Source organism: Bufo bufo, chromosome 3 (assembly GCF_905171765.1).
Source record: "Bufo bufo chromosome 3, aBufBuf1.1, whole genome shotgun sequence".
Lineage (NCBI taxonomy): Eukaryota > Metazoa > Chordata > Amphibia > Anura > Bufonidae > Bufo > Bufo bufo.
In genome coordinates this window covers 296,577,637-296,590,438 of record NC_053391.1, presented here as the reverse complement: position 1 = coordinate 296,590,438, position 12,802 = coordinate 296,577,637, and positions in this window count along the sequence as shown.

Sequence of the window (12,802 nt, the reverse complement as noted above, 5' to 3'; positions counted from 1 at the left end):
TAAGTAAAGATTCCAAGACAAGGAGAAGATAAGTACCTCTACAGCTAGTCAGGCCCAAACCAAGCAGACCACAGACAGAGCAGAAGATATATACCTGCCAGATTCTAATAGGCGTATGATCAGATGCAGAATAGATATAAATTCCTGCCACATATTGCCACAACCTGCTGGGACTCTAGACTATTGCTGTACTGTACATTGTATGGATCAAAAGCTGCATATCATAACATCAAGTAAAGACAAGTTGGACCCTATTATCTGTGTGGAAATTCCATTATTCCGAAGTTACTCCTATTAACAGCACTCAATTTTGTTGCATGTGAGCCAGGATACAGGAGTCCAGCCGTACCAAGGTAGGAGACACCATTGACACTACTAAATCTGCTATACAGAGACATTATCCCCCTCTGGCATTCCTTACCTAGTACGTGAGCTCATAACATCTTAAAGGGCACTGCTACAGTACCTGCGCAAGCTGCAACTGGCGTCATGAACTTATATACATATATACTGACCCACTGCATAGCATCCCCACTGACCCAGTGTCCGGCTCATTGCACCGTCACTAAGCAGCCATTGTTATACTGCAGCACAATTGCTCATGCTTGTATTTTGGATATTTCACACACTTTTGGAGTGTACCTTAATTTTACAAAATTCAATTAAAACCAAAAACCTGTGTTGGCTATCTCGTCCTCCTCCACCGCCGCTTCCACCTACTCCGCTACGTCCACCGCCTCCTCAAACTCCTACTCCATATGGATCTCCCACTTATAAATCAATTTTTTTTTTTGTACGGGTTTTATTTTATATCATTTCACTACTTTGTCATTTACATTTTTGTGTGAAATTCACCAATTTTTGGGTGTATAGTACCACTGCTATACCTAGTAGACCGGTAAAAAAAAAAAATTGTCAGTTATATATTCTGGTGAAATTCACCAATTTTTGGGTGTAATATACCCCTCCTCTACCTAGTTGACAGCTTAATAAATTTCAATAAATTTTTCTGTTACATTCTTGGGTTGACATTATACAGTACAATTTTAGACGTGAATAAACACCTGCTATGCATAGGTGACAGGGAATAAAATTTGATAAATTATTCAGTAATTAATGTGCACCATATCCTTACATTCAATGCCTAAACTTTGAAAAGTTGTCACACTTTTATGCTTTAATAATTTCTCCCATATTTCAACTCTAATTTAAAATTTGAAAAAATGGATCCTTCCTTGGATGTGGTCTCTCTTTCTCACGCTCCCTCTCTGGCCTGGAACCCTGATTCCCTGCCACCCGTGATCACCATGGTAGGCGCATGAAAGAACATCGAAAGTTGATAGAGCAGATATCAAATTGGATCGTGAACATCACGGGGACGTGTGACATGGTGGGGCAGTAAGTGTGCACACGCCTACAAGTACTGACTGACAGGGGTCAGCCCCTGCAACTTCTGGGTCTCCAAATTGGGCACATGGCCTGAGCTTGCCCTTTACCCCTTGGAGGTGCTGGCCTGCCCTGCAGCCGGTGTATTGTCTGAACGTGTGTTTAGCATGACTAGAGGGGGTTATCACAGGTTATATTTCCCAATGTTTTGGGGTGTACCCTAATTTTAAAAATAAAATTTAAAACCAAAAACCAGTGTAGGCTACCTCCTCCTCCACCGCCGCTTCCACCTACACCGCCACATCCACCGCCTCCTCAACCTCCTACTCCATATGGACCTGGTCCTCCTAGATCAAGATTATTATTTTTTATTTTTACGCATTTTATGTTATTTAAAGTCATTTCCCTATCCACATTTTTTTGCAGAGCACTTGCCATGCTCTTAACCACATTTTGACGCCATTTGCAGCCCTCTAGCCCTTTCCATTACATTTTTACAGCCATTTTAGCTCTCAAAAGTTCGGTTCCCCATTGACTTCAATGGGGTTTGGGTTCGGGGTCAAGTTCCCGTCAAGTTCGGGATCCGACCTCCAACTTTTTTCCGAAATTCGGCCGAACCCGTCGAACCCGAACATCCAGGTGTCCGCTCAACTCTACTCACCATGCCAAATATAAAAAATAAAAAAATCAGTCCATATGATCAAGCAGATTGTGGGTCAGATGGGGAAGACAAATAGATGGGGTCTAAATATTTTGTATACTTAACTGGTGAAATGTACATGTGAAGCGGAGGAATTGGATCTAAAATTGGGAAATTTTTAACAGTCACTTCGCCAATTGCAGTGCTCTATAAAAAGTATTTATAGCCCTTGAATTTTTCCACCTTTTTTCATGTTACACCCACAAACTTAAATGTATTTTATTGGGATTTTATGTAATAGACCAACACAAAGTAGCACATTTGTGTGAAGTGAAAAGAAATATATATATTATTTTCAATATTTGTACTCTTGAAAGCAAGCCATAAGAAGTCCCATTTGCAGTTTGCCACAAGCCATGTAGGGGACACAGCAAATGTGGATAAGGTGCTCTGGTCAGATGAGACCAAAGTTGAATTTTTTGCCCTAAATGCAAAATGTTATGTGTGACGGAAAACTAACACTGTGTAACGGTCACGTCCACACACACACAAGGGGAAGGATAGTGACCACTGCGCTCCACCCTCACCCCTGGCCCTGCCTACTTGCCTCACGAGTCCTGATGACAGGGGACAACTGGACGACAGTCCCTAACTTAGGATACGTGCAGGGAAGACCGGGTCAGAACCAAGAGAGCTACGCAGTACAAAGGGTAAAACAAAGAATGGTCAGGAGTAGCCGGGGTCAAATACCAGGAGAGTAGAGAAGTACAAGAGGAGTCCAAAGAGAGTAGTCAGGTGGGAGCCGAGGTCACAATACCAGGACGGATGCGCAGTACAGGAGGAGCAGGCAAAGGATCGTCAGGGAACGGAATCAGGCGAGTATTCAGTAGTCCAACAAATAGCCAGGAACCTATAAATTAACAGGCAACCTGTGGCTAGCAGGCTGCCTGTATTTATAGTGGGGAGTGAGGGTCATGTGATGTGGCCAGCGTCACATGCACGACAGACCAACCAGTTGAGCACTGAGTGATCAGCTCGGCGCTCAAGGCAGACTTAGGAGCAGGAAGCCACCCAGCAGTAAAGCCGCTCTGGGAATGAGGTCAAACACAGATCCTCATTCCCAAAGCTAAGCAACAGTTCTGCGGGCAATGGGGGACCGAGTGCACCTTCGGAACCCCGTTACACACTGCACATCACCCTTAACACACCACCCCTGTGAAACATGGTCTTGGCAGCATCATGCTCTGGGGATGCTTCTCTTCAGCAGGTGTAGGGAATCTGGTAAGAGTTGATGGGTAGATTGATGGAGAAAAATACAGGTAGTGGTTGCCAAACACCTGAGACTGGGGCAGTGGGTCACTTTCCAGTGGGACAATGAACCTAAACATACAGCCAGAACTATAATGTAGAGTTGAGCGTACCCGAACTGTAAAGTTCGGGTTCATACCGAACTTTAGGTTTTTCGGGACCCAAATCCGAACATTTACGTAAAAGTTGGGGTTCGGTGTTCGGCGCTTTCTTGGCGCTTTTTGAAAGGTTGCACTGCAGCCAATCAACAAGCATCATACTTCTTGCCCCAAAAGGCCATCACAGCCATGCCTACTATTGGCATGGCTGGTGATTGGCCAACTGCAGCATGTGACCCAGCCTCTATTTAAGCTGGAGTCACGTAGCACCGCCTGTCACTCTGCTCTGATTAGTGTAGGGAGAGTCTGCAGCTGCTGTCAGGGAGAGATCAGGGAGAAATATTAAGAAGAACTGCCTTTTTCACTCAGTGATATAAATCCAATGTGTTTTATGGGTGCAATGCACAATTTTTTTAAGCCTGCACTGAGCCAACTTCTGCTGAAAATGAACTTTTTTTTACTTCAGTTTGTCACTATCAATACATAATCGGCAGCCATTTTATGCAACGATAGTGCACCAGCACTATCTTTCTGCATGTCTGCTAGTCCAGAAATACAGCTTTTTTGCTGACTGTGCTTAAAAAAACTTTTTGTTCATATACTGGTCATCTTTGATTACACGTGCATAGGTGACAGTCACATTTAGGCCACAAATACAGCCATTAGGTTACTGCAGTTAAAAAAAAAAAGTTTGTTCATATACTGGTCATCTTTGATTAAACATGCATTGATTACAGTCACATTTAGGCCACAAATACGCCCATTAGGTTACTGCGGTTTAAAAAACCGTTTGTTCATATACTGGTCATTTTTGATTAGACGTGCATTGATTACAGTCACATTTAGGCCACAAATACGGCCATTCGTTTACTGCAGTTTAAAAAAAACGTTTGTTCATATACTGGTCATCTTTGATTACACGTGCATAGGTGACAGTCACATTTAGGCCACAAATACGGCCATTAGGTTACTGCGGTTTAAAAAAAACGTTTGTTCATGTACTGGTAATTTTTGATTAAACGTGAATTGATTACAGTCACATTTAGGCCACAAATACGGCCATTTGATTACTGCGGTTTAAAAAAAAACGTTTGTTCATATACTGGTCATCTTTGATTAAACGTACATTGATTACAGTCACATTTAGGCCACAAATACGGCCATTTAGTTACTGCGGTTAAAAAAAAACATTTGTTCATATACTGGTCATCTTTGATTAAACGTACATTGATTACAGTCACATTTAGACCACAAATACGGCCATTTGGTTAATGCGGTTTAAAAAAAACGTTTGTTCATGTACTGGTCATCTTTGATTACACGTGAATAGGTGACAGTCACATTTAGGCCACAAATACGGCCATTTGGTTACTGCGTTTTAAAAAAAAAAACTTTGTTCATATACTGGTCATCTTTGATTAAACGTACATTGATTACAGTCACATTTAGGCCACAAATACGGCCATTAGGTTACTGCGGTTTAAAAATAAACGTTTGTTCATACACTGGTCATTTTTACTTAAACGTGCATTGATTACAGTCACTTTTAGGCCACAAATACGGCCATTTAGTTACTGCGGTTTAAAAAAAAGTTTGTTCATATACTGGTCATCTTTGATTAAACGTACATTGATTAAAGTCACATTTAGGCCACAAAAACGGCCATTTGGTTACTGCGGTTTAAAAAAAAATGCTTGTTCATATACTGGTCATCTTTGATTACACGTGCATAGGTGACAGTCACATTTAGGCCACAAATACGGCCATTAGGTTACTGTGGTATAAAAAAAACGTTTGTTTACATACTGGTCATCTTTGATTAAACGTACATTGATTAAAGTCACATTTAGGCCGCAAATACAGCCATATAGTTACTGCGGTTAAAAAAAAACATTTGTTCATATACTGGTCATCTTTGATTAAACGTACATTGATTACAGTCACATTTAGGCCACAAATCCGGCCATTTGGTTAATGCGGTTTAAAAAAAACGTTTGTTCATATACTGGTCATCTTTGATTACACGTGCATAGGTGACAGTCACATTTAGGCCACAAATACGGCCATTAGGTTACTGCGGTTAAAAAAAACCGTTTGTTCATATACTGGTCATTTTTGATTAAACGTGCATTGATTACAGTCACATTTAGGCTACAAATACGGGCATTTGGTTACTGCGGTTTAAAAAATAACCTTTGTTCATATACTGGTCATCTTTGATTAAACATACATTGATTACAGTCACATTTAGGCCACAAATACGGCCTTTAGGTTACTGCAGTTTAAAAATAAACGTTTGTTCATACACTGGTCATTTTTACTTAAATGTGCATTGATTACAGTCACATTTAGGCCACAAATACGGCCATTTAGTTACTGCGGTTTAAAAAAAAGTTTGTTCATATACTGGTCATCTTTGATTAAACGTACATTGATTGCAGTCACATTTAGGCCACAAATACGGCCATTAGGTTACTGCGGTTAAAAAAAAAAACGTTTGTTTACATACTGGTCATCTTTGATTAAACGTACATTGATTACAGTCACATTTAGGCCACAAAAACGGCCATTTGGTTACTGCGGTTTAAAAAAAAATGTTTGTTCATATACTGGTCATCTTTGATTACACGTGCATAGGTGACAGTCACATTTAGGCCACAAATACGGCCATTAGGTTACTGTGGTTTAAAAAAACGTTTGTTCATATACTGGTCATTTTTGATTAAACGTGCATTGATTACAGTCATATTTAGGCCACAAATACGGCCATTTGGTTACTGCGGTTTAAAAAAAAGTTTGTTCATATACTGGTCATCTTTGATTAAACGTACATTGATTACAGTCACATTTAGGGCACAAATACGGCCATTAGGTTACTGCGGTTAAAAAAAAAAACGTTTGTTCATATACTGGTCATTTTTGATTAATCGTGCATTGATTACAGTCACATTTAGGCCACAAATACGGCCATTTGGTTACTGCGATTAAAAAAAAAACTTTTGTTCATATACTGGTCATCTTTGATTACATGTTTATAGGTGACAGTCACATTTAGGCCACAAATACGGCCATTAGGTTACTGCGGTTAAAGAAAAACGTTTGTTAATATACTGGTTATCTTTGATTAAATGTACAGTACAGAACAAAAGTTTGGACACACCTTCTCATTCAAAGAGTTTTCTTTATTTTCATGACTATGAAGGCATCAAAATTATGAATTAACACATGTGGAATAATATACATAACAAACAAGTGTGAAACAACTGAAAATATGTCATATTCTAGGTTTTTCAAAGTAGCCACCTTTTGCTTTGATTACTGCTTTACACACTCTTGGCATTCTCTTGATGAGCTTCAAGAGGTAGTCCCCTGAAATGGTCTTCTAACAGTCTTGAAGGAGTTCCCAGAGATGCTTAGCACTTGTTGGCCCTTTTGCCTTCACTCTGCGGTCCAGATCACCCCAAACCATCTCGATTGGGTTCAGGTCCGGTGACTGTGGAGGCCAGGTCATCTGGCGCAGCACCCCATCACTCTCTTTCATGGTCAAATAGCCCTTACTTTCAAAGTTTTCCCAATTTTTCGGCTGACTGACTGACCTTCATTTCTTAAAGTAATGATGGCCACTCGTTTTTCTTTACTTAGCTGCTTTTTTCTTGCCATAATACAAATTCTAACTGTCTATTCAGTAGGACTATCAACTGTGTATCCACCTGACTTCTCCTCAACGCAACTGATGGTCCAAACCCCATTTATAAGGCAAGAAATCCCACTTATTAAACCTGACAGGGCACACCTGTGAAGTGAAAACCATTTCAGGGGACTACCTCTTGAAGCTCATCAAGAGAATGCCAAGAGTGTGCAAAGCAGTAATCAAGCAAAAAGGTGGCTACTTTGAAGAACCTAGAATATGACATATTTTCAGTTGTTTCACACTTGTTTGTTATGTATATAATTCCACACGTGTTAATTCATAGTTTTGATGCCTTCAGTGTGAATCTACAATTTTCATAGTCATGAAAATAAAGAAAACTCTTTGAATGAGAAGGTGTGTCTAAACTTTTGTTCTGTACTGTACATTGATTACAGTCACTTTTAGGCCACAAATACGGCTATTAGGTTACTGCGGGTTTAAAAATAACTTTGTTCATATACTGGTCATTTTTGATTAAATGTGCATTGATTACAGTCAAATTTAAGCCACAAATACGGCCATTTGGTTACTGAGGTTTAAAAAAACGTTTGTTCATATACTGGTCATTTTTGATTAAATGTGCATTGATTACAGTCACATTTAGGCCACAAATACGGCCATTTGGTTAGTGCGGTTAAAAAAAAAACTTTTGTTCATATACACGTGCAGCGGTGACTGTCACATTTAGGCCACAAATTCCGCTGTCATATAGAGTTTAAAAAAAAATATGGAGTGCAATACCCTACATCAGGGTTTATATTGGCGGTTAATTATTTTTAACATACTTAACCACTTTTTACTTTGCTTTGTGAACGCTAACTTTGAGGCAAACATCTAATAAGGGACGCGGTCATGGTCGTGGTGGTGGTGTTGGTGGAGCCTCTGGTGCAGGGGGAGGACGTGGCCGTTCTACCACAGCTACACGTCCTACTGAACCTACTACCTCAGGTCCCAGTAGCCGCCAGAATCTACAGCGATATTTGGTCGGTCCTAATGCCGTTCTAAGGATGGTAAGGCCTGAGCAAGTACAGGCATTAGTCAATTGGGTGGCCGACAGTGGATCCAGCACGTTCACATTATCTCCCACCCAGTCTTCTGCAGAAAGCGCACAGTTGGCGCCTGAAACCCATGCCCATCAGTCTGTCACATCACCCCCGTGCATATCAGGGAACCTGTCTCAGCCTCAAGTCATGCAGCAGTCTCTTATGCTGTTTGAAGACTCTGCTGGCAGGGTTTCCCAAGGGCATCCACCTAGCACTTCCCCAGGGGTGGAAGACATAGAATGCACTGACGCACAACCACTTATGTTTCCTGATGAGGACATGGGAATACCACCTAAGCACGTCTCTGATGATGACGAAACACAGGTGCCAACTGCTGCGTCTTTCTGCAGTGTGCAGACCGAAAAGGTGGTTAGGGAGAAAGACTGGGTGGAAGACGATGCAGGGGACGAAGAGGTCCTAGACCCCACATGGAATGAAGGTCGTACCACTGACTTTCAGAGTTTGGAGGAAGAGGCAGTGGTGAGACCTAGCCAACAGCGTAGCAAAAGCAGGAGCAGGGTGCAAAAACAGAGCAGCCATCGCCAAAACAGTTAGTCTACTACTGGCCACCGTCACCAGGGACCGAGCACACCAAAGGCAGCTTCAAGGAGTTCCCTGGCATGGCACTTCTTCACACAATGTGCTGACGACAAGACCCGAGTGGTTTGCACGCTGTGCCATCAGAGCCTGAAGCGAGGCATTGACGTTATGAACCTTAGCACAACCTGCATGACCAGGCATCTACATGCGAGACACGGCTGCAGTGGAGTAAGCACCTTCAAAACCAAGAAAGGGCTCAGGCCCCTCCTACTCCCTCTTCTGCTGCTGCCTCGGCCTCTTTCTCCGCCTCTGGAGGAATGTTGGCACCTGCCGCCCAGCAAACAGAGGATGTGCCACCAACAACACCACCTCCGTCACCAAGCATCTCCACCATGTCACACGGAAGCATTCAGCTCTTCATCTCACAAACCTTTGATAGAAAGCGTAAATTCACACCTAGCCACCCTCCATCCCTGGCCCTGAATGCCAGCATTTCTAAACTACTGGACTTTGAAATGCTGTCATTCAGGCTGGTGGAGACTGACAGCTTCAAACAGCTCATGTCGCTTGCTGTCCCACAGTACGTCGTTCCCCGCCGCCACTACTTCTCCAGGACAGCAGTGCCCTCCCTGCACAACCAAGTATTGGATAAAATCAAGCACTGCACAACGCCATCTGTGGCAAGGTCCACCTAAGCACAGATACGTGGACCAGTAAGCACGGCCAGGAACGCTATATCTCCCTAATTTCACACTGGGTAAATGTAGTGGCGGCTGGGCCTCAGGCGGAGAGCTGTTTGGCGCACGTCCTTCCGCCGCCAAGGATCGCAGGGCATCATTCTTTGCCTCCTGTTGCCTACTCAGCTTCCTTCTCCTCTTCTACCACCTCCTCATCCGGTCAGCGACAGACCTTCACCACCAACTTCAGCATAGCCAGGGGTAAACGTCAGCAGGCCGTTCTGAAACTGATGTGTTTGGGGGACAGGCCCCACACCGCGCAGGAGTTGTGGCGGGGTATAGAACAACAGACCAATGAGTGGTTGCTGCCAGTGAGCCTCAAGCCCGGCATGAAGGTGTGCGATAATGGGCGAAATCTCGTTGCAGCTCTGGGACTAGCCGGTTTGATGGACATCCCTTGCCTGGCGCATGTGCTGAATTTGGTGGTGCAAAAATTAATTCACAACTACCCCGACATGTCAGAGCTGCTGCATAAAGTTTGGGCCGTCTGTGCGCGCTTCCGGCGTTCTCATCCTGCCACCGCTCGGCTGTCTGCTCTACAGCGTAACTTTGGCCTTCCCACTCACCGCCTCATATGCGACGTGCCCACCAGGTGGAACTCCACCTTGCACATGCTGGAGAGACTGTGCGAGCAGCAGTAGGCCATAGTGGAGTTTCAGATGCAGCACGCACAGGTGAGTCGCACTGCGGAACAGCACCACTTCACCACCAATGACTGGGCCTCCATGCGAGACCTGTGTGCCCTGTTGTGCTGTTTCGAGTACTCCACCAACATGGCCAGTGGCGATGACGCCGTTATCAGCGTTACAATACCACTTCTATGTCTCCTTGAGAAAACACTTAGGGTGATGATGAAAGAGGATGTGGCCTAGGACGAGGAGAAGAAAGAGGGGTCATCTCTAACACTTTCAGTCCAGTCTTTTAGAAGTGGCTCAGAAAGAGGATTTTTGAAACAGCAGGGGCCAGGTACAAATTTGGCCAGCCAGGGCCCACTACTGGAGGATGAGGAGGATGAGGAGGAGGATGGGGATGAAGCATGTTCACAGCGGGGTGGCATCCAACGCAGCTCAGGCCCATCACTGGTGCGTGGCTGGGGGTATACAGAGGACGCAGACGATACGCCTCCCACAGAGGACAGCTTGTCCTTACCTCTGGGCAGCCTGGCACACATGAGCAACTACATGCTGCAGTGCCTACGCAACGACAGCAGAGTTGCCCACATTTTAATGTGTGCTGACTACTGGGTGACCACCCTGCTGGATCCCCGTTACAAAGACAATGCGCCGTCCTTAATTCCCTCACTGGAGCGTGATCGGAAGATGCGCGACTACAGGCGCTTCTGAGAGCATTCCCGACTGACGCCGGGAGACATGTGGAAGCACAAGGCGAAGGCAGGGGAGGAGGAAGAGGTCGCCAACGCAGCTGTGTCAGCGCCAGCACCTCAGAAGGCAGGTTTAGCATGGCCGACATGTGGAAAAGTTTTGTCACCTCGCCGCAACAACCGGCCCCAACTGCTGATATGGAGCGTGTTAGCAGGAGGCAGCATTTGAACAACATGGTGGAACAGTACCTGTGCACATGCCTACATGTACTGACTGATGGTTCTGCCCCATTCAACTTCTGGGTCTCCAAATTGTCCACATGGCCAGAGCTTGCCCTGTATGCCTTGGAGGTGCTGGCCTGCACTGCAGCCAGTGTACTCTCTGAAAGTGTATTTAGCACGGCAGGAGGTGTCATAACAGACAGACGCAGCCGCCTGTCCACAGCCAACATGGACAAGCTCACGTTTATTAAAATGAACCAGGCTTGGATCCCTCAGGACTTGTCTGTACCTTGTACAGAATAGACAGTTCTAACAGCCTCAACCACCCATCCTTGTACTCAAGTGCACTTATTCCTTTTTTTTTTATATGTCCCAATATTTTGGGGGATACCGCTATGTAAAAATGCAAAATAACACACATCTGTGTTGGCTACCTGTTCCTCCTTCGCCGCTGCTTCCACCTAGACCACCACGTGAGCCTACCCGGCCACATCCACCCATTCGCCGCCTCCTCAACCTCTTCCTCCTACATCATTCCTAATTTTTATTTTTTAAGGTCTTTTATGTTTTTTTAATTCATTTCCCTATCCACATTTGTTTGCAGAGAATTTGCCATGCTCTTAAGCACATTTTGCTGCCTTTTGCAGCCCTCTAGCTCTTTCCATGACATTTTTACAGCCATTTTAGTGCTCAAAAGTTTGGGTCCCCATTGACTTCAATGGGGTTCGGGGTCAAGATCGGGTCAAGTTCGGGTCCCGAGCCCGATTTTTTTTTTCAAGTTCGGCCGAACCTGCCGAACCCGAACATCCAGGTGTCCGCTCAACTCTATTTAAGACATTTGCTTATCTGTACTCCATTGTTCTATTGCCAAAATTGTGGGAGAGTGGAGATAGATAAGGTTGTTTTAGGGGCTTAGTGTCCCATTTACATCTCTGCACAAGGGAATGGTCTGTTTCATGACAGCATTAGCAAATGAGGACTCATTACTCCAAATGTGTTTTACTCTAATTCAACATGTTTGCTTTTGAATTTATGCAGATGGTGCTGGATTACAGTAGGCGGAGTCATCACCATCCAATCACACACCCACTGTGATGGAAAAAGTGGCCACTTATGACTGTAGAAGTCCCTTTAGAATTCTAATGATCTTGGGGGGGCGGAGCCTGCGCTTGATCCGGATGGACGTGTGAAGAGCTGCTCTCCTGCCTGCATACCCCTCACAGCACCTTATTATAGGCTTACTGGACTCTACAATGGTAAAAATCGGGGGCCAGAAACCCACAGAACAACTGGGAATCAATCGCTCCCAGAATCAAGCATGCTGCGGCAGTGAACCGCGAATCCAAGATGGCGCCCGGTATCCCACCACTCTGGACACAAGCTTTCAGCAGCTACTGGCGGCGATAAGGTAAGGGATGATCCCAGTGATGAGGCCTGTATGCCCATATCCAGAACTTTCCTGAAGGAGACTCTTGCAGAAGCCCTGGCCCCCCTTAGCCTGGACATCTCCTCAATAAAAGAGGATGTTAAGCACATAGGCCGGAGGGTGGAGGCTTTAGAGGAAACCCAGGCTGCAATCCTGCACCGTCAGAGTGAGGTGTAATCTAGACTGTCGCTGTCACAACCAGACAGTTGAGAAGCTCTGACAGGAGCTTTCCAGATCCTCCTCCTTGAGTTTCTTTGTTTTGGTTAAGTTCCTCATCTCGTTAGTCTATCTCAGCTGTCATGCAGTTGGACTGATTGCTTCCCTTTAAGTTCCTCCCCATGATGCATTAGGTTGCGGCTTATACAACTTCCTGGAGTGTGTGTGCTTGCT